The sequence below is a fragment of the Ictidomys tridecemlineatus genome, chromosome 14 (assembly GCF_052094955.1).
Source record: "Ictidomys tridecemlineatus isolate mIctTri1 chromosome 14, mIctTri1.hap1, whole genome shotgun sequence".
NCBI classification, from domain to species: Eukaryota; Metazoa; Chordata; class Mammalia; order Rodentia; family Sciuridae; genus Ictidomys; species Ictidomys tridecemlineatus.
In genome coordinates, this window is record NC_135490.1 from 24,843,588 (window position 1) to 24,864,758 (window position 21,171).

Here is a 21,171-nt window from a genome sequence, read left to right on the forward strand (position 1 = left end):
CTGCAATCAATGATTATGTGACTTTGAATAAACAGTTCCCCTTTTTGAGCTTTAATTTGCTTGTATGTAAAATGGCACCAGAACTTCTGTTTTGTCTGAAGATAAATTACTACAAGAATCAAATGAAAATCCTGGCACACACCTTTGTGAAATGGAACAATTAATGAAAATATGTATAACAAGGCATTTTGTACATTCTCAAGTGAGAGTGAATTTAAATGAATTTTTAATTCTTTTATCCCAAGCTTACAATCTAATCTGAGAAAAATAATTTTAATTTCAAGAAGAATGCCTCACTAAAATATTTTGCTATGATAAACGTTGTTTCATTATAAATGATGCAATAGTTGTGAGAATGGATGTCACCTGGATGTCATTGAATGAGCATACCACAGTTCTTGCCTAAGAACATTCTTCTTCATTGACCAAAGCTTCAAGATAAGCTTGGCATTGCTATGGGTTAAATGTACTGATTTCAAATTGCACTTTTGGGAAAGATGAACCTAGCTCTTTGAGAATCAGTAAAGAAATACTTCAGTACAGAAATTGTCAGGATGAGATTCCAAATGTTTGATATAGGTTAGGACTTGGCCTCGCCATCAGGAGAGATGCCTGGCACAGCTGGACGAGAGGCCTGGAGGCGTCTGGCTGTGCCAATATTTGTTTTTTATTTGATGGATTATTGGGGAGTCTTGGAGAGTCATTGGGGACCCTGTGGGGAAAGTAGGATGGCATTCAGATGGCTAGTGGTGGTTGGTATTACCAAAAATATGCCAATTATCAATTTTTTATCAACCATTTTTGTTGTCTTGGCTACCCAGCCCCAGGAATAGCTAACTCAAAAGCCTATAGGAGTCAATTCCTCAACATACCTGGGGTGTGAGCATGGAATTGTATGGTAAACTGGAGACATGAAGAGAGAGCTGCTGATTTTCGGCCAGTTGTCAAGAGGAAATGCAGATTTGGTGGCTCTTCATACAAAATTTCTTGAATTTGGAATGTTGTCAACATATTCAATTTTTTAAAAAAAATCTGCACAGGCCAAATAAGACATGAGTATGTACTAAATTTGACCTGCTAGTCCTCCTTTATGCCCAGGATACATTTAAATCTAAGAAGCATTCTGAAAGGGAGGAAGAGGTGAGGGCCCAGGAACAAAAGTTCATGACTCACAGTTTTCTCACCCTGGTCCCTGGACAATCAAGGTAAGGGGGGGAAACTATGCATTCTAAAAGATAAAGATAGTGATCTGAAATGATGACAGTAACTTTCATCAACAGAGGGATAATCATTCCCACAACCTGGATGGAGAGGGCAGAAGTTGAGCAATGTCACGCAGGGTGTTCACCTTGTTGTGATGATTAGTATCAAAATAACTACTTTTTATATTGTCTTAGAGAGAAAAGGTTTCTCTAAAAATTATCTCAAAGAAATATTCTTTCACAAATCAATCTTACTCATTTTCAAGGGAAGAGTGGCATAAACTCAATATAAAATCTCATAAGGGGTAAATACAAAATATTTTTAAACCAACATAAAATGTTTTGATAATACTTCAGATGATTTAAGAATCTATGATTGGCTCTTATTGTGGAAAAATCATATTAGTTTTTATAACTATGATGAGAGGCTATTATTCAGAAACTGATAGGTATATTTCCAATAGAATTAAAATGATATATTTCAGAATATTTATAAATTGCACTAGGATTTGACTGAAATACATTTTTATGGTGGCCTGGTTTGCAAGTCCAAACTCAGAGGGTAAAGCAAGTGCCATTTGTTAATGTGATGATGTCCTGCACGTATCTACATATCTCTATGGAGGTTGTAGGGAGTGGAAACAAAAAGAAAAATATATATATATATATATCTCCCACTCCAAACATCGGTGCATCCAAGAATGATAGGGAAAAATAGGCTACATGTATCTGAATGGAGGAACAGCTATGGTTGACCCTGGCAGAGCCTATGAAAATGTGTCTGTAGTATTCGATGAGTCAGCTGTGCCTAATTTTGGGCCAGCTCTGAGATAGTTGCTCTTTCATTCCCCTCCATGGCCCAATTTTAATTTGTACTTTGTGATGAACAGTGTTAATAATATTGCAAGAGATAATCAACTGAGCTTTAGAACATAAATAATGTGAAAATAGATTGCTTTTATTTATGAAGTATTATCCTTTTTTTTGTATGTGGATACTTGAGAAAAGTAACTTATTTTATCATATATATATATATATATATATATATTATATATATATTTGAAAGTAATAAAGATTGAAATTCTTTTAAGAAGCTTCTTTGGTATTGTAAGATCCAGACCTCACTCACACCGGACTAGTCGTGAAGAATCCCCATATTTAGGATTGGCTCTTCCACTGTCTAAAAATGGATGAGTCACTTCAGGGTTTAGGGTTTTAGGTCCATTCTTGGTAAAATTAGAAATAACAGTACTTGTCCTTTCTAGCCTCCTCTCTGTCTAATAGAGGGGCATTTGAGGAAAGGGAGAAAGGATCATAGTTTAGGTGAGCCTGAAGGTAGAATCCATGCAGGCTCCAGGGTTCAGCCACCAGAGGATAATTTAAGGGTAAGACCTGAGAAGCCTTGCAGGCCACAAGCCTGTGAATTGTAGTAGAGTGAGGTGGATCACAGTTAATGAAAGGCAGCACTCAGAGGCGGCAGGCGAGAGGCCACAGCATATTACAGAATACTGAGGGGATGTGAGCATCCATATTTAGCTCAAGTTTCTAACAGGCAGAACTAAAAGCCCCTTTAAGGTCCTTCCTGTTAAAATTCTTCTGATTAAGTTTATCAGTCTCTTTCCAAGGAGGAGGGACTTTCAGGAGTTCAGGAAAATTCAGTGTAATTGGGGAGGATTTAAGGTGTCTGTGCTCTTTTCTGGGATTGCACGGTAAGAGAAATCTCCCCCAAATTCCAGGAGTGGGAAGGAGTCAGAGTTCCATTGTATGAGATGACTAACAGAAGAAGACTGAAGGATGGGGGAGAGAGAGGGGTTTAACAAAGATTTCAATCATATCCTAAAGGTGGGTAGGTTTAGTAGCCAGTATCAGAAATGATTTCAATGGTGCCCATGCATGAATGTATTCCTAATGCTTCTCTCTTAATACTGAAAGTGAAGGAGATGGAACTCCACAATATTCCTGCCAATCTGGTAATAATGTACTTAATGTCTGCAATTAAAATACATCCAACTGTGGGGTTTTCTCCTGAGCCTTCCAACCCACATGGATATCCTGGGCCTTGAGAATTTGGGCTTAACTCTTGTATTACGGGATTCCAACTTTCTTACCTCATAGCAACCTTGATGTTCTCCATAGAGAAGCCTGGTCACTTTGGACCCTCCTTTTCTTCATTCAGGGCTCCATTAGAGAGCTATAGTTTCTGTAAACTTATTCTTTTCCCTCACCTCCCCCACTTGGAACCTCTGGCCATTATCAGCTGCAGATTTTGATTTAGGCCAATCGATTGCTTGGTGTCATGGTCGGAAGGGACAGAGTGAGGCAGCCGTCCGCCCATTCTGATGTGCCCAGGACTGGAGTGTTCCTGGGATGTCAGACTTTCAGTTTTGAAACTCAAAAAGTCCCACAAATCCAGACCAATTGGTCACCCTAGAAGGGGGAGAAAGAGGAAATGCAGGATTCCAAACTCCGCGTGGAATATTTACACAAAACCCAACCCTTTTACACTAAAAAGATTAACCTTCTCTTAGCATATTTCCTATGACCTTAGAAGAAACTCTGTCTCTTTGTTTGCCTTGAGAAATATGTGTGTCTTAAAACCCTGTAATAAATCCTTTGCTGCTTTAAACCAACTCGAGCAGACTTTCTTCCCTCGACTGAACTCTGCCTGACTCAGTACCATGCATTGCATTGATGCTGAGATTTCTTTCTCTAATGAGCTAAAAATCATTCTAAGAGAACTTGCATCTGGGAGTTCTGTAGATTTCTTTTTTTTTTTTTTTCCTCGTCAGCTATTTTTCTCCCTTCTTTTGGTAGCAGTATCCTGGTTTTCCTTTGGAGAAGCGTCCCATCCCCAGTCTTGGCCTGGGTAGGGTTGACGTTACACTCAAGCCTGGAGGACAAGGACCTTTTTCTTTTCCTGACCAGAGTGATGGTGTGGGCGCTGGCACGTGACCACGAGGGCTAACAAGGATTATCTTTTGGGAATTTCACTTGAGCTACTAAGAAAGGAGTTTGTTTTTGTTATGGAGGACTACTGTGGGGACAATATAAACTTAGACTCTCCAGTGGACACACAGCTCTCTTGAGAGTGAAGCCAGCAAAGAAGACATCAAAGCTGCAGAAGAGAGAAAAAGACTGCAGGTTTATCACCTTGTTTGAGCTTGTGGATCTGTTCGTCCCTAGAGTGGATTTGCAGTTGTAATAATACTCTATTTTTGCTTACATGACTTTGAGTTGTGTTTCTATTGTGAGGCACTTAAAAGTACTAAATAATTCAACAAGATAAAACGAAATTTAAACTTATAAACAAACATGGGACATTATTACCATAAAATGATTCGCTTATTTAAATATATAAATTGCACTTAACGTATGACTCAATTTTAAATATTTGATTGGCATACACTCTTTCAGGAACACACAGTACTTAAAGCTCTTTCTCTTAGTTTGGCACTATCACTACCATGATGCCTTGCGCAAGTTACTTAACCTCTCTGTGTCTAATTTGCCTCATCTGATAAATGTAGCCAATAATAGTAATTACCTCCTATAATTACTGTTTACAGAGGGTTGGAGCAGCGAGGATAGCACTCTGGTACTTTAATGAGTATTAGCTCTTATCAGAAAGCAATGAACTTGTTAGTTATCTTTTCTATCTCATTTAAGCTTATTTTAATGTAAAAATTCTATTAAAAAAAGAATACGTAGTATCACAAATACGTAAACAAATATATAAAACCCTTAAGTATTAGAAATGTTTGAAGTGTTAAGTAAATGAATAGAATAAAAAGAAAGAACAAAGGAGTTACACAAAAGATAAAACGTTTTTTTATATGTTGTCCAAGTTATGTTTAAGTTTTGCTCACTTAAAAATTATTATATTATGTTTTTCATAAAAGATATGTTCATCAGTTATATACTAGTAATTTATTTTGTAGTTAAGATAGAAGTATGTGTCAGAGAGTTTATTTAAAAATTTTTGTTGAAGATTGCAACTTGGTAATAATAAACAACCTGATAAATAGCATAATACTTCATTGCCTTTGCTTTCTAAAAGGAAATAAAAGATTAGAATTGGGTCATATATACAATGTGAAATATAGGGTATTTCAATTAAGATTCAAGTTGACTTTCTAAAGTGTTGTTCAAGTCAAATGCTACCCTATGTCAATTGCTTCCAGCTGCTGAATGAGTTTGTAAAGTTATAGGGCATTATAACTACACTGCCTGCAACACTTCTAAATTTCACTTTTAGAACACAGGAGATAAATCATAAAATGCATCAAAGTGTATCAAAATAATAATCAATGAATAAAGAACAACAATAATAAATAGCAAATGAATAATACTCACCCTTCCTTTGCAGAAATATGTAGAGAACAAGGGCAGAAATGTGCATGTGAACTTTCAAAGGCAAATCACCAGCTACTTTCAATGTTAATCCTATCTTACACCTTTCCATCTATATTTAATTGGAATTTCTTCTATATAGTTAGTATAGGTGCTGAATTCTTTTTGTTATGTTTTCACTTATAGATAATTTTCTTGAAAAATAATGGCAACATTGTTGCATTTCAAAACCAAGAAACACAATTTTGATTCTTGCTATTGTCATTTCAATGAGATTTCACTGAACCTTATGTGTATGGAATGAAGAAAAAAAATAGTAGCATCTTTCAGTGGTTAATACCCTTACTGCCTCACTCTGTGAACTCTTCAGGTCAAAAGAAAAATTAAATTTTGAAGCAAGTGCATGCATACAAAAATTTCTTCCAGAATCCAGTGGTCTCAGATAGGATTGGGAAGAAAAAAAAGTTCATTGCTGGACAGGGGCTTATCCCCCATTTTTCATATCTGTTTGTAATTCCTGTCATCTTTGTTTCTTATGCTTTGGCTAAAAAGGGCGACTCCTATTTATTGGAACTAGGTTTCAATAAACATTATGCATTATGGTGAACCAAAGAGTGATTTATTGATAATTTGTCACTTATATTTATGAAAATGTAGACCCCAGAGCTCCAGAGCTGGTAAATCATATTCTACAGCCTCAACGTGTTAGAACCCCCCACCCCCTCTCCATTTACTGCCAAAAACACACCGAACAGGCTGACTGCCCTGTACAACTCTCGTCCTGGTAATCACGCACATGTTAATACAAAACGAGAAAGAAAAAAAAAAAAAAAGAACAACTGTTAGAGATTTTTTTTTGTTTCAATATGTTTTCAATTTAATTCTCAAGTTGCAGAAATAATAAACTGATAAAATATAATTAGATGTGAGATTACAACTTAATGAGGCCAGAGAAGGGGCAAGAATGTAAGGGAACAGTAGACTGTGTGGAATTTTTTTTTTTTTTTTTAGTTTGTTTATTATGATACAGCTGTCTAGAATTTTCACACAGTTTCCAGATGCAGGCAGCTGTTAATCCTTTGCTATTAAAGAAACAAAGGTTCAGAGTTCATGTTGATCCACTTGTTCTAGACTAGAGATGCTTAAGATGACACTTCACTAAGCTGTGGCCTCCTATCCTAGACAGGCTTGTCAAGATGGACATTGTGTTCACTTGCTTCTCGCTGTTCACTTATCTCTTCTGGCAACCACCCCAACAGCAAGCTGCCCCACTCTGCCTAATATGTTTATCTCCCACGATGATGTCAGCAGAACCAGTAAATCTAATATTCATGCTCAAGCAGATTTGTTGGTGCTCTTTGTTTATAAGAATAGGCCCTATATCGCTCTCCCAGCTGCTTCCTCTAGATATGTGGCTTTGTGTTTTAAGTTCCCCCTAGACAGGACTTGGGTGAGGAACAAAGCACCTACCTATCTTACTTCAACCTCTTTTTTTCTTTTTTCCACACAAAATCTAATTCCAATGTGTTTTTTTTCCACAGATGTGACTACAATCACATCTCTTTCCATTTGGCCAATTCTTTTGGACATAAAATGTTTACAGTAACTAAAATAATGTACATTTTTTTTTCTTTTTGAAGAGATAATTGAGAGAAAGAAATAGGATTAGAGATACACAATTGAAGCAGAAAAACGTTTCTTTTTTACTTTTGGTACTGGGGGTTGAATCCAGGGACACTCCACCACTGATGTACATCCCCAGACCTTTTTATTTTATATTGAGACAGGATCTTATTAAATTGTCCAGGCTGACCTAGAACTTGTAATCATCCCGCCTCAGCTCCCTGAATTGCTTGGATTACAGGTGTGCACCATTGCTCCCTGCCAGAAGAACATTTTTTTAATGTTCTTTCTTGAAGAATCTGAACTCATGAAAAATGTATGTATTTCCACATAGAAATCTATAAAAATAATGTCATATGTACTGTGCTATAATATCTTAAGTTCTAATTACATAGTAATTAATCACTGTGTTTTGTTTCAAACACTTTTTATCATTCAGTGGCAAATAAATTATGAAGAGAATGGGGAAACAGTCATACCTGTGGCTGCAGATTTATTTTATAGCTTCAAGTGCAAATCTTGGGCTCTTTCATGGAAAAATACTGATTGAACTTAAAAACAGCAAATATTTTATTTAAGATAGTTGGAAGACGATTAAGTAACAGATGTGGAACTTATTTTTCATCATGATTTTAAAGTAATTCCCACATCTCCTTATTTATGTATGAGCTATACATGCCAAATTGTTTCTAAATGAGTCTCAGTTGCTTTTATTTTTATGTACAATGGTATTGTAGCAACTTTAGGGGCCATTTTTGAGTAACAACTGTATTAGCTTTTTGTCACGGGACAAAATACTTGAGAAAAACAACTTAAAGAAGGAAAGATTGTTTTTGGCTCAGGAATCCCAGAGCTGTTAGTTCATTGTCAGTTTGGTCCATTGCTTTTGGATCTGTGGTCAAGCAGGGCATCATGGTGGAGGGTGTGGAAGACCAAAGCTAATCACCTCATGGTTGTGGGGAGGACAGGAAAGGGGGAGGCAGAGATCAAGGATGAGAAATAGCATCTCCAAAGGACTCATTTCCTTCCACTAGGTTCCACTTCTTATTATTTTCAACCTGCCAATAATCCATTCAAATTATGAATCTGCCAGTGGATAATCCACTGATAAACTTACAGTCCTCATAAGCCAATCATTTCCTAACAGCACCACCTCTGAACATTGCTCTACTGGCTACCAAAGCTTCAATACACGAGACTTTGAGTGATATTCCAGATCTAAACCATAACAACTAAGTTATAACTTTATGCAACTTCCCACTTTTAGACAGTGAAACACCCTCTATGCATATTACATCACAGAGTTTCTTATTTTTTATGTCTTTTGATCAATAGTACTAAATGTAAACATAGAACAATTAAAGTGCTAATTTGACTCCCCGAGTTCTTTATCTTTTTCAAGGCTATCATCAGTTATGCTTCTTTTGCTAGATCTGCAGGCAAAATATAGTCTCAGATTGTCTTGTCATTTTTATAAAAGAACCTTTGTGTCTAGCCAAAGATATTATATGCTACATCTATATGTTACAATCAAATTTTTGATGGTCATTTGAATAAGGGCTTGTGTTAGCTTTGTGTTGCTGCGACCATAATGTCAAATAAAAGCGACTTGGAAGAAGAAAAGTTTATTTTGGCTCATGGTTTCAGAGATTCAGTCCATGGTGGGCTGACTCCATTACTCTGGGTCAGAGGTGAGACAGAATACCATGGAGGAAGGACAAGAGAGAAAACTACTCAGGTACTGGCATCCCAGAAGCAGAAAGAGCAAGTACAAAGAGCTGGGGATAAAATATAAACCCCAAAGGAATAACCCCAGGGGTCTAACTTCTTCCAGGTCTGCTGCACCTGCCTACAGTTACCACTCAGTAGGTCCATTCAGATTATTAACCCATCAAATAGATTACTCCATAGATTAGGTTACAGCTTTCATAATCTCCTTCAGGAGATTTTGGAGGAACTCACATCTCAACCAAAGCTTAAATGTATACTGACCTTAAATACAAATATTTTAGAGTTTAAGTTCTCAGATAACTTGACACTGCCCTATAAAATTCTTAGTGTCCTCATTTTATAAATTTATAAATTGATATTTGTAGATTTAATGGAAACTGCCCAGGTTACATTGCAGACCCCAGAAGGCAATAATTTTATAACAGTTATTTTTTTTACGTGAATTTATGTGATGTAAATTGAAAACTTGAAATTTAAAAGAATACCCACATTTTGAAATTCCACATTTTAAGTAATATTGATTGAGTGCATTTTAAAACCATCTGGCTATGTGATTAGAGTTTACAAAAATGGTCAACAAAATCTAATCTCAAGTAAATACTTTTGGTTGTTTTTGATTTTGCCCTTTATTATAAGCTTTCTGATCAAATGAATTCACTGTTGAAGTGTGTGTGTGGGGGGGGAAGGAATCACAGTAATGAAAACAGATGTTGATAAAGTCCACAAAATTCTAGCAACCCCCATACCTCAGAAAAGAATCCTCAACTAACCTACCTCTTTAGAGGAAAAGTAACATAAGATTTAGTTTGAGTTCAACTTCCCAATTTTGAACATTCAGAGTGGTCAGACAAGGCATTCGATCATCAGCATTCTACCTCCTGTCAAAAAAAAGTCATGAAAACATATGAGCTTACTCAGTCTACAGGTTATACCAGTTGTGGCCCCTTAAGATTTGTGTTAAGAAAGTTTTTCTTTACAAGTTTACTTAACTTTTACTATAAATTTACTACAAGAGCAATAACAAATATTTATTGTTTTTATTTGATCCAAAGGCATTGGACTGAGCAATATATGTTTAATATTTCTAATAATCTGTAATGTAGATACCATTATTATCTCCATTTTATAGATAAGAAAACAGAGAGAGGTAAAGCAATTGTACCCAAGTTTACATGGTTATTGTGGATTATACTGCCCATATGAAACTCTCTCTTTCAAGGGGATCAGAACTTGTGACTTTGCAGATAATATTAAGATCCCTAATTAGTTGATTTGAGGTAAATCATAAAGGAAGGTACCTCACATGATCAGATGATCCCTTAGAAAGAAACGGGCCCTTCTAGAAGGAGGGGGCTGGAACTATGAGAGGGGTGAAGGTGTTTGTGGAACCTAACTTCGACCTCCAGATGCTGAGAGCTTGTCCAACCAACAGCCAGCATAAAAGCAGACTTCAGTCAAATAAACCACAAGGAACAGAATACTGCCAACAAGTTGAATCAACCTGGAACAGGACCCTGATCTCCAGATGAGAAGCTAGCTCCCACTGACAACTTGATTTCAACTTTGTTAGACCCTGAGCACAGAACTTAGTCCCACCCTGCCCTGATCACTGATCTACAATACCGTGATAATAACTCAGTATTTTAAGTTGCTAAATTGGTGTGATTTGTTATGCAGCAATAGAAAACTGAACAGAGCTGTTAATTTACAAACCTAAGATTATCACTTGGATCTGTCCAACTCTAGAACTTTCACTCTTTCAGAAGTCCACTATTTTCCTCCATTGCATACTCATGCTCTCTACAATCTTTGTTCTAAATCTTATTCTTTGGCTCTAGGTTCAAGATCAAAGGTAGGCAAAATACCTTGGTAGCAGTTTGAGGAAGTGAGAATAGGAATTGGCACTTGGATGGTTCATGCTGATATGATGAGAAAGAGTAGGCTGGAGAATTTATGGATGCCCCCATATTTAGTGTCAACAGTGTGATGTTCGTATTGAAAATTGACTTCTTATGCTTAAGCTGATGTCTTTGTGTAAATTATGGCTGATATGAGCATCACTTTGATCTGTTATTAAACAGCATGGTTTAATAACACATATTAACGGATGTGGGTTTTTTTTCCTGGTAATTTTGCCACCATGTATTTCTTTATAAATGATGCGATTCATCACACATCTAATTTTACTTCTCTCTGAACAAATAAAGATTCCATAAGGGATAATTAGAATGTAAGCAAAAAAAAGCTTGAGGGCATGAATTGACCCACCAAGACTGAATTGTGTGGGATTATGGGATACAATCTTGTATGGATTGGGGGCAGAGGGATGTCTGCTCTGCTGAACTGGTGGTGGCAGACAAGTTCTCTAGTCAGTATGGCACGTGGGCAGTGGAGCAGGTGTCCAGACAGAAGAGTTGGGGGGATGAGCAGGTGTATCCTCACCCAGGAAGATGTGAGAAGACCTCAGTGTTTCATGTGTACAAGAGAAATATGGACATCCCTGAGAAAGAGCTTGGCTATTATTTGGAGTTCGAGCTGTGATCTGTGAACCGGGAACCAGAAACCAAATGAGCATAAAGTGTCCCAGAAGGGCACCAGAATGGGCATCTGAGGTACAAGCTGTGGACACTCTGCTCCTTCTTCCCAACAAACACAACCTCCAGCTTGATGGAAGCTCCCAGGACTGAGGCGTCTTTCTAAGGATTGGGTGTTGGGAAGAGACCTTAAAATATCTTCGGTTTACATAGAACTATGTATTTCCTCTACTCAGTGGGATGGGGATTCAAATTAGAACTATTTTGTGGTATAACAATAGAGGAAATGATGTTTTTTTGAAAAATGTAGGTTTAGGTCCTCTATATGGGTAACTGCCCAATTCCATTAATAACAATGAATTGGTTTTGTCATTGTCATATCAATCACCATGAATACCATGTATCTAAACTTGCACCTGAAGAGAAAATAATCTGTCCAAGGGTGTGCAATAAAGTACTGGCTACAATCTCACTGGACTCTAGTGTATTGTACTTAATTTTTGTTTAGCTTGTGTTGAAATAAAAATTTGCCTCAAATACAGAAAACCAGAGGTTCAGATTCATTTATTTTATTTGTATTATGAAAAATCAGGGACAAGGGATATCCACGTGGATTTGGTATTTAATGGAACAAGGCATGCAGGGAATTGTCTGGATCTTAATAAAAAGGTTAGATTCAGAAAGATAGGGAGAAGGAGAAGGAGGAGTGTGTATTCTTGGATAAGTGCACAGAGAAGTGGAATGTAAGAGGCACTTTAAGAAGGATTGCCATGATGGAAGGGGAGGCTTTGTGTCTAGAAATAGGTTAAACAGGAGGATAGAGGACTGCAAAGGAGCATCTGGCAGTAAGTCCTTACAGGACTTGTAAAGGAAAGTGGTTGGATCAGGCAATTGTTTGAGAAGTCAAATTAGAGATGGTCTGAAAACAGAGAAATTGCCTTCTTGGACTATAGTGAGCACAAGGACCAGGAAAAGACACCTTGTTTGTATTTCTTCATAACAAGAAACAAAATCATATTTATTTTGTTTCTCTGCACCTAGAAAGTAAGTTCCCCAAAGACAAGGCACTCATACCTTGTTGGTATGTATTCACTATTGCAATCCTAAGGCTCTGGGGAGGGTCGATGCACAATCAATATTTGATGATTGAGTTAATGAAGAGACGTATCTATGAATTTATACAGATGAAAAAAAATTGGAGAGGAATTGATTTTACAAATACTTGATTTCTTCCTGATTGACGATATAAGTGCTCAGACTGAAATTTCAGAGATCTTTCCCTTCCTGAATTGGGATGGATATATGTGGATTTCCCTTTTTGTGTCTGATTTTACCTCCTTTATGTAAACATTATGGTCAAAGGTACTAGGACTGTCTCTTGATATATTAAATAGAATCATGAGGGAATTTAGAACATCCATTTTTCTTGTTTTGATTTTAATTCATTTTCACAGAATGTTGTTTGTTCCTGGTTTCTACTGTCCCTGATGCCACTTCATCTAGCAGAAACCAGTGGCTTAAGCGGTGGCCAGTTGGAGTTACAAATCCTTGAGTAGCAGGGTTCTGTCTGCTAAATGCCCAAGACCCTGATACTAATAAAAAAAGTTGGTAAACCATAAGCAGTCTCTGGAAGTGTCTTGGAGAAAGATGGTTGGAATATGTTTAACTTTAGTGGAAAAGCCAATCCGCAAAAAATATAATAGTTCCTGAAGTCTAAGCATTTCATGACTGGTTAGGAGCAGACGTTCCAGCATCCTCTTCCCAGAGCCTGGGATGTTAAAATGCCATTTAGATCCTTGAAGTAAGCTGATATTTTCACCTCGTAAAAATACCTCTGCATGTTCACCTGAGAAGAAGAAAAAAAAAAAATGACATTCTCTGGTGACTTGCGTGAAGAATCCCAGTACCCTTTTTCAAAAGGAAGAAATGAAAAAGTCTTCATTTCCAGATGCTTGGAGATGGGAGCGAGGGAAGAATTCGTGTCCTTAATTCTCTCAATGGTGTGTGTGTGTGTATGTGTGTCTGTTTTCAAAAAATATATATATAAAATAGTACGTGCATACATATGGGATTATGAACAGACAGGTCAACATTCCTGAGCAATAACCTTATAGTCTGCTTTTCTTTTTTCTGTTTGATTCTTGTTCTGCTTGCAGGTCATTCGAATGCAGAGACTTCAGCAGGAACTGAATTCTGCCTTATCAATTAACTGCTCTTGAACTTCCTCTATGTCTCTTCTTCCCTGACTTTTAAATCCAATGAAAGATGCTCAGTTTTTAGGAGTGTCTACATGGGACAGCCCTATTTTGTGACTGCTGGGAATGCAAAAGCCCTGCCATCTCACTTGCTGGTCTGTCTCCTCTATTGAATTCAATATTTGGAACGTAAAGTCCCACATTAGCACTGAATATATTAGCCATTCTGTAGCCCTTCTGTCCTGTAGTGTCAGTTTGCTTTCCATTGCCCTGACATCTCACAATGCTAAGTGCTCAATGACAGCCGGTAGAGGTTTCCCTGTAATCCACCTTTATCCATTAACAGACACTCAATCACTAAAGTGCTTACTAGACTAAACACATTTATCCAACCAAATCACACTTTACAATGCAAATCTGCCAATCAGACCCCAGCTATTAACAAGCAACTGCTTTAAGGGGATTTTGGTGTTTGTGCTGTGAAGAGCCTGCTTACCTCCAACAAACCACTAAACCAAATTAACATAGCTGTATCCTCATAAAAGAAACCAGATATCCTGTTGTGAAAATAGAGAGCTTGGTGGGACAGGCCTCCTTTGATGGCTAGCCGTGTGGCAGACAAGGCTTCAGACTTCAAATCTGGCTACCACGAAGTCATTACAAACCTCCAGCATCAAGCTTTTGATAACTTTTAAAAGCAAAATAAAAACGTAGCGTTGGGTAACTCAGTAAGTCGTCAACTTGGTCAGTTACTATTATAATTGCAATAAGTGTTGTAATTGTTGGATAAGGCTCCTTAATTCTAATTGCTCCTTCAACCAAGATCGGGTTGTAAAAGTGCTTGCATTAGCCAAAAATAAAATCCAAGAGACACAAATGTGGTAGTAATAATAATTCTTTTTATTGGCCTGGCAGAGAGGAAGAGAACAAAGCTTTAAAAACTTCAAAGTTCGGACCAGGAAAAAAAAATCAGAATTGGAGAAACTCATATACTCTTTGCCCCCTTATTAGACCAATACTTTCTAAGTGGCATCACCCCATGGGGATTTGACAACACTTTTTTTTTTTTCTTGCAGTCTGCAGGAAAGTTACACCCTCCATGTTACAGTACTAATTTAAGATTTCTGTCACAAACTACACAACCCAGTCCTGTATACCCTCACTCAGGACGCTTAATCGCTTCAGACTTACTGGTATTATACCTCCTTTAAATGCCAATATTTTAAGGCAGCTTTGACACTTGGTAGGGTTGGAGGTAATTTTTTTCCTCCACTTAGCTAGCAGAAGAAGAAAGGTAGAATTTACTCGGGGTTAAGCTACAGACACAAAGTAAATAGTAATTCGTAAAATAATAGGCCATTATGCTGTGTAGAAAAAGCATGCTACTGTATCTCAGCTCCACACTTCTGGTTCTAAAATGAAATATGAATTTCCAGTCTTCACTGTTTATCAAAAATAATGAGCACTTTCTTATTTTAGTAGACTTTATAGGCACTTCTGGGGAAAATATTATGTGCGGCTAGAACAAGCTTTATTTTGGAGGTCACTCTTCACTCTGGAATAATTTCCAAAGTGAATAAACCACACGTGTGTTTTCCCAAAGATCAGCTGAGTCAAACCTTGGAGCCAAAGTAGAAAACTGTCATGCAGCAAAATGTCAGTAGTTTGCTAGAAATGTTTTAGGAACACAGGCATATTCCTGAAGTAGGAATAATAAAATTCTGGCTTATAGATATATTTAAGCCTAGTGTTCTCTCACGGTATAGGAATGAGTTGAAAAGGAGTTACTAGATGAAGCCTGGAATATTTGAGGAGAAGATTTTTGCTCTTAAATGTGTGTAAAGCTATCTTTATGGCCTATTTTTAAAATAAGAGCAATTATCAACGTATTTGTACATATGAAGATGTGTAATTTTTTCAGCATTTGAATTAATAACATGAGCAAACCTATAGATAAGTATCCCGTTTATGTCAATGAACACCAGATAATGTTCTTATAAAATTGCCTGTTTAAAATTAACAATTGCCAATTTATTAAAAAATTGAGATTGAGATCTGAAAATGATAATTATTGTGTTTCATGGACAAGTGAAAATACTCAGTAAAATCAGAATGAATAACAATGGTGGAAAGTTTGGACTTTGCTTTAAAACCCCCTTTCCTCCTGATTAAGCTATTATAAAGTACAAATTCATAAATATAACTATAATGTTATTTTTTTCCCAAAGCTGTGGATGAAACCCAGGGCCTCACGCATACCAGGCAAGCACTTTACCACTGAGCGACACCCCCAGCCCCTATGAAAGACTTTTAAATCATTTGTTTGGATAGGAATATTAACTATTCACTAATATGTTGGATTTTGAAGCTGCCTTTTTCTAGCAACAGTGTGTATCATCTAGTAAAAATATGGATAGTGAAAACAGTAAATAATATAGATGTGAACACCATATTAGAGAGGGAGAAGAAGCCAGAATGTACTCCATCTTAGGGATGCTGGTGGTATCGAATTATAAAGACTTCTAGAAAATATTTGTAAGAAATACAGAAGTATATAGTATGTGGAAGAATAAAGGAAAGAGAGAAGAGATAAATGCAGAAAATTTCCAGCATTGGACTATAAACTCTTCCTGAGAAAGATTATCATTTTCATTTCTTAATATTATTAGTGCCTGGCACTGCACAAGGAGGAAATTGATAATTTTTGTTGATTGAATGAAGAAAATATTTTCTGGAAGTGAGGTTAATAACAGATTTTTAAGGGAGAAAGATTCATGGGACACAAAGGTAGATTTTTTTTTTTCTTAGACCACTGAAAGGGAAAAGCCAAAGAGAAGGGGCGTGTGGGTGAGGAGTGTCATGTGACTACAATCTGTCTTCCCATGCTACCTGGGAAGTCAGACAAAAAAACACACCCTTAAGAAAACGAATTTAGAATGGGTCAGTTCTTTAAAAACACCGGAGATTCTTCCCTGGTGTCCCTTTGTAGTAGAGAAAGCAATACCACTTGCAATTGGCCTTGGAAGAGATGTGGTAGCTGGAGTAGGAGCTTCTGCAGCATCCCTGATGTGGACCTGATGAGATAATGATTTGCTATTGCAGAAGGATGCTTAGATGTAAAGCATTGTTTTATCATCTAATTATCCTACATAATCACTTCGGAGGACATGCAGGACTCGAGATGGAGGTCTACTGAGGAAACTGACCTCCACAATTTGCATTAGCCTCATCTGTGTAGGTTTCAAATGCAGCATTATGGTTGACATCCTCCCCACACCCTACAGAGAGAAATATCTGTATGTTTTATGGTTTAAATTTTTTTTTTCTTTTATTCTGGTAGTCCAGAAGATTCTTTCCATCTGTACCTTTCCCTTTTAGGTAAGGGGAAATTCAAATTATTAGACCATTTACTGTTTCTAGTCTCTGAGATGTCACAGAATCAAAGTCTTGTTGACTGTAGTTTCCAAAAGCCTACTCATAAGACAGCAGAGATTTAAGGAATAGTAAAAAATAAAACAACAACAACAACAACAATAACAACAAACATTTCTCTGGATGGAAGAGTGAGAGGAAAGAAAGAGGGAAAAGTATTTTTAAGAACAGATCTTGGTAGATCCCAGGTAGAAAAGTCCTATGCTCAGATCTAGTTAGATTCATAGAGATCTAGAAAAACATAGATTTGTGAGATTTGAATGCACAGAGGACTCATGGAAGGTGACAGGATTGCAGAGCAGGCAGTCTGTGTAAAAGGTCTGATTGAGTCATACAGAGCCACAAATGGCCCTGTGGAGATTGCTGAGGGGCAGGTGGACAGCATGATGGAATATGGTGAAGAGATCAAAAAGCTGAAGAAGTCACAGGAACAAAGAATGAGGGCCACCTCAGCACCTGAGTGCACTGGCAAATAAGGATCAGCTGGGACAACGAACTTTCTGGAATATGCTTCAGTGGGATAACTGACATCGAAAACCAGACGTCACTCTTTCCAGGCCTTGGTGTACTATGTGCTTCCCCAGGCTCCACCCCTGAAAAAGAATGAGTGGTGCCCCAGTTGATTGAGGTTTGCTCTATGCTACACAGAGACAGAGCAGAAAAGCAACATATAAGTTGTGCTGAGTCATTGAATGGAAAGCTTTTAGAGCATTATACTGCTTGTCAGCTGTGAATTTGTAGATTATATGTCATTAGAGTTTCTAAAACTATGAATAGCTGGAAAAACCACAACAAAAAAATTCCACTCTTTACCTCCTGCCAAAACCCCCAATCTTAGCAATGCACAAATGTATGAAGCATAAAGTGGATGTCCTCTGCTTCCTCTACCCCCATCAACTTGCACAGGAACACGGGCTCTGCTCCACACAGATAAGAGCTGTGAATGAATATTTTCCCTCTTTCAGAGGCTAGTAGATAAAATTAGGCATCCTCATTTGATATGAGAGAAACAGAAGGAAAAAAATTTTTACTTTCACCAGGTTACTTTCTATGTTAAGGTTTTATCCTTGTTTTAAAGAAACTATGAAACCTGCCAAGCTCCCCCATCATGACCTGCCTTAATGATAAGTAAACGTTTTTGCAGAACTCTGACCAGGAGGGAGGTGGATTGTTTGTTTTAATGTCACCCAAGCAGCTCCAATGATGCATGAAGTTATGGAAATCTCAGGGAAGGAAAAACCCTACTGATGCACAAATTATGTTAATTCAAGAATGGGCCATTTAACGTTGTTCAACCACTGGGAAATTCTGTTAACGTCAAATAAACCATGGACTTTGGTTCAAAAGACAAGCTTAAGCAAACTAAGGTAGTTTCTCCCCTGTTCTCTAGGTCTTATCTTAGAAGAATTTAACATACCTTTAATCCTTGCCTTGTGGTTGTGTTTGAAAATGAGGAAAAGGTATCATTTGACTACTAACTGATTTGACTTACAATAATGGCAAGTAAAGGATTTTCCATTTATTGACTTTTAAATTCTGCAACTACATGACCTATATTAACATATATTAACAATAATGTTTTATAATTATTAATAATGATATTTTAGCCTACAAAATAGAATTTTTTATTGATTCCTTTTAGTTATATATAACATTAAGATACGTTTTGACAAAAAAATCACAAAAGCTTGGAATACAATTTACTCTCAGTCCCCAGAACTTTCTTCCCCACCCTCCTCCTGCTCTTCTCCCTCTACCTTACTGATTTTCCTTCAATTTATTTATAGTTTTCTAAAAAAAAAAAATTAGTGTCTTGTGAATGTACTTGATGTTGGGATTCACTGTGTTATATATTCATGTATATGAACATGTGAAAGTTCAGTCATAATCCTTCCACTTTTCTTCCATTTTCTCATATTTCTCCTTCCTCCCCTCGGTCCCTTTTGTCTATTTTACTGATCTTTCCTTTATTCTGATAAAATTCCCTCTCCATTTTTTTTCACATTTCTCTCTCTCTTTCTCCTCTACCTCCCCCATTTTGGATTAGCTTCTGCATATCAAAGAAAACATTTGAATTTTGGGGACTAACTTATTTCACTTGGCATGATGTTCTCCAGTTCCGTCCATTTACAGGCAAATGCCATGGGTTTCATTCTTATTTATGGCTAAGTAATAATATTGTGTGTGTGTGTGTGTGTGTGTGTGTGTGTGTGTGTGTGTGTATACACCACATTTATTTTTACACAATTCATCTGTTAAAAGGCACCTTGGCTCATTAAAAATGGATGGTTTTCTGTTTTCTTTAAAGGCTTTAACTTTAGTTACCAGTCGAGGCATTAAAATTTGGTAAAATTAAAAATTAAATTTCTTAATTGCTAGCCACATTTTAAGTCATTGCTTAGGCCACACAGATATTGAACAATTTCATCATTTCATAAAGTCCTATTGGAAAGCATTATTCTACAGCATTGGCTGTGTATCCATAAGGGAAAAAGCCTAAAATATTATTGAAACAATTTCATTCATTACCCACTGCGAAACAAAACTTTCCTGTAAAGAGGATGTGGCTATCATTCTATTAATTTTCCAGTTCTGACTGTAGCTAACTGACCAATAGAATAATTTTTTTTTTTTTTTTACTGATCTTAATGTAAGGTAAAAGTAGCAACTGGAATAAAATAATGGTTTATTCTACTAATTTGAGATTAGTAAAGTTTTTCTTATTGGTAAATATAAATGCTGATTACATAATTATTCTGAATTTAATCTTAGTAGGCAAGTCCAAACCATGTTTCTAAAGAAAAGAACACAATTCTGCAACAGAATATTTCTTTTCTATTTTTCTTTTAACATTTATTCTTTATGCTTAAAAAGAACTTGTGAAGATATCACCATTAGTATTTATCTATTCAGTGTATTTAAAGTACCCTCTTATACATTTTGCAATTAAATAATCCCTATATCCTGGGGTCATAACATAAGCAATTCTGGGTTCAGACTTATTTGGAGTTTTCACATTGAGTCAGATGAGAGAACCAGTTCATTTTAAAGACTAATCTTTATGTCCGTTATCTCTACGTTTTCCTGTGTTTATTTTTGAAATCCAGTTGTACTGAAAGTTTGTAGAATAACGACTTACACTAAGGAAGTGAGTCAGTGTCTCCAAGAAATAAGAGAATGGAGTTCCCAGTATAATTGTGCCTGTTGGTTCTAAGTTGTAGATTTGTGTGGTGCCGTGGAGAAACTTGGTGGGCTATTCTGGAGAAAATATGTAGGTCCTGAGAATCCAAATATACCTGTAAATTCAAGATGAATTTTTGGAGTTTGGTTAATAAAACGATATTATATATTTCAAAATAGCTAGTAGAGAGAATTTTGAATTTTTTGAACACAAAGAAATGATAAATGTTTGAGGCGAGGAAGATACCAATTACCCTGGTCTGATTATTATAAATTGTACCCTTGTGCTGAAATATCACACTGTATTCCATAAGTATATATGATTATTATGCATCAGTGAAAAGATAAGACATAGTGACATAAAAGAATTGATACTTAAGATGATACCAATGTACATCTCTCTATATAGGTAGAGGCATTTTAAAATTTATTTTGTATTTTTTCTTTTTGCTTGTAGGTGGCCATAATACCTTTATTTTGTTTTTATGCAGTGCTGAGGACTGAACCCAGCACCTCATGTGTACTAGGCAACCAGTCTACCACTGAGCTCCAGCCCCAGCCTGAGGCATTCTTATTTACAAAGATTTTTCAGTCTACTGATTTATTTCTAAGTTAGATATTTTAAAGATGAACTCTTTTACTAATATTTTCTCTATACTCTTTAAATACACTTTCATTATTTTGAGTTCAAAAAAACATATTTAAAATGTAGTTAGTGGCTTATAAATTGGTATCATTGTTGCTCCATTCATACAAGAGTCAAGTCACATTTCCTGTGATACTCATTTTCTTTCAAAATACTTTTCTAGTGGTTGCTTTTCTCCTTTTTCTAAGACCAACAGTAAAATGAGGATTTGGCAAAAGTGAAATATGGTCAAAGTTTCCTTTCAAGCATAGAATTTTATGGTAGTAAAGCAAAGTAGG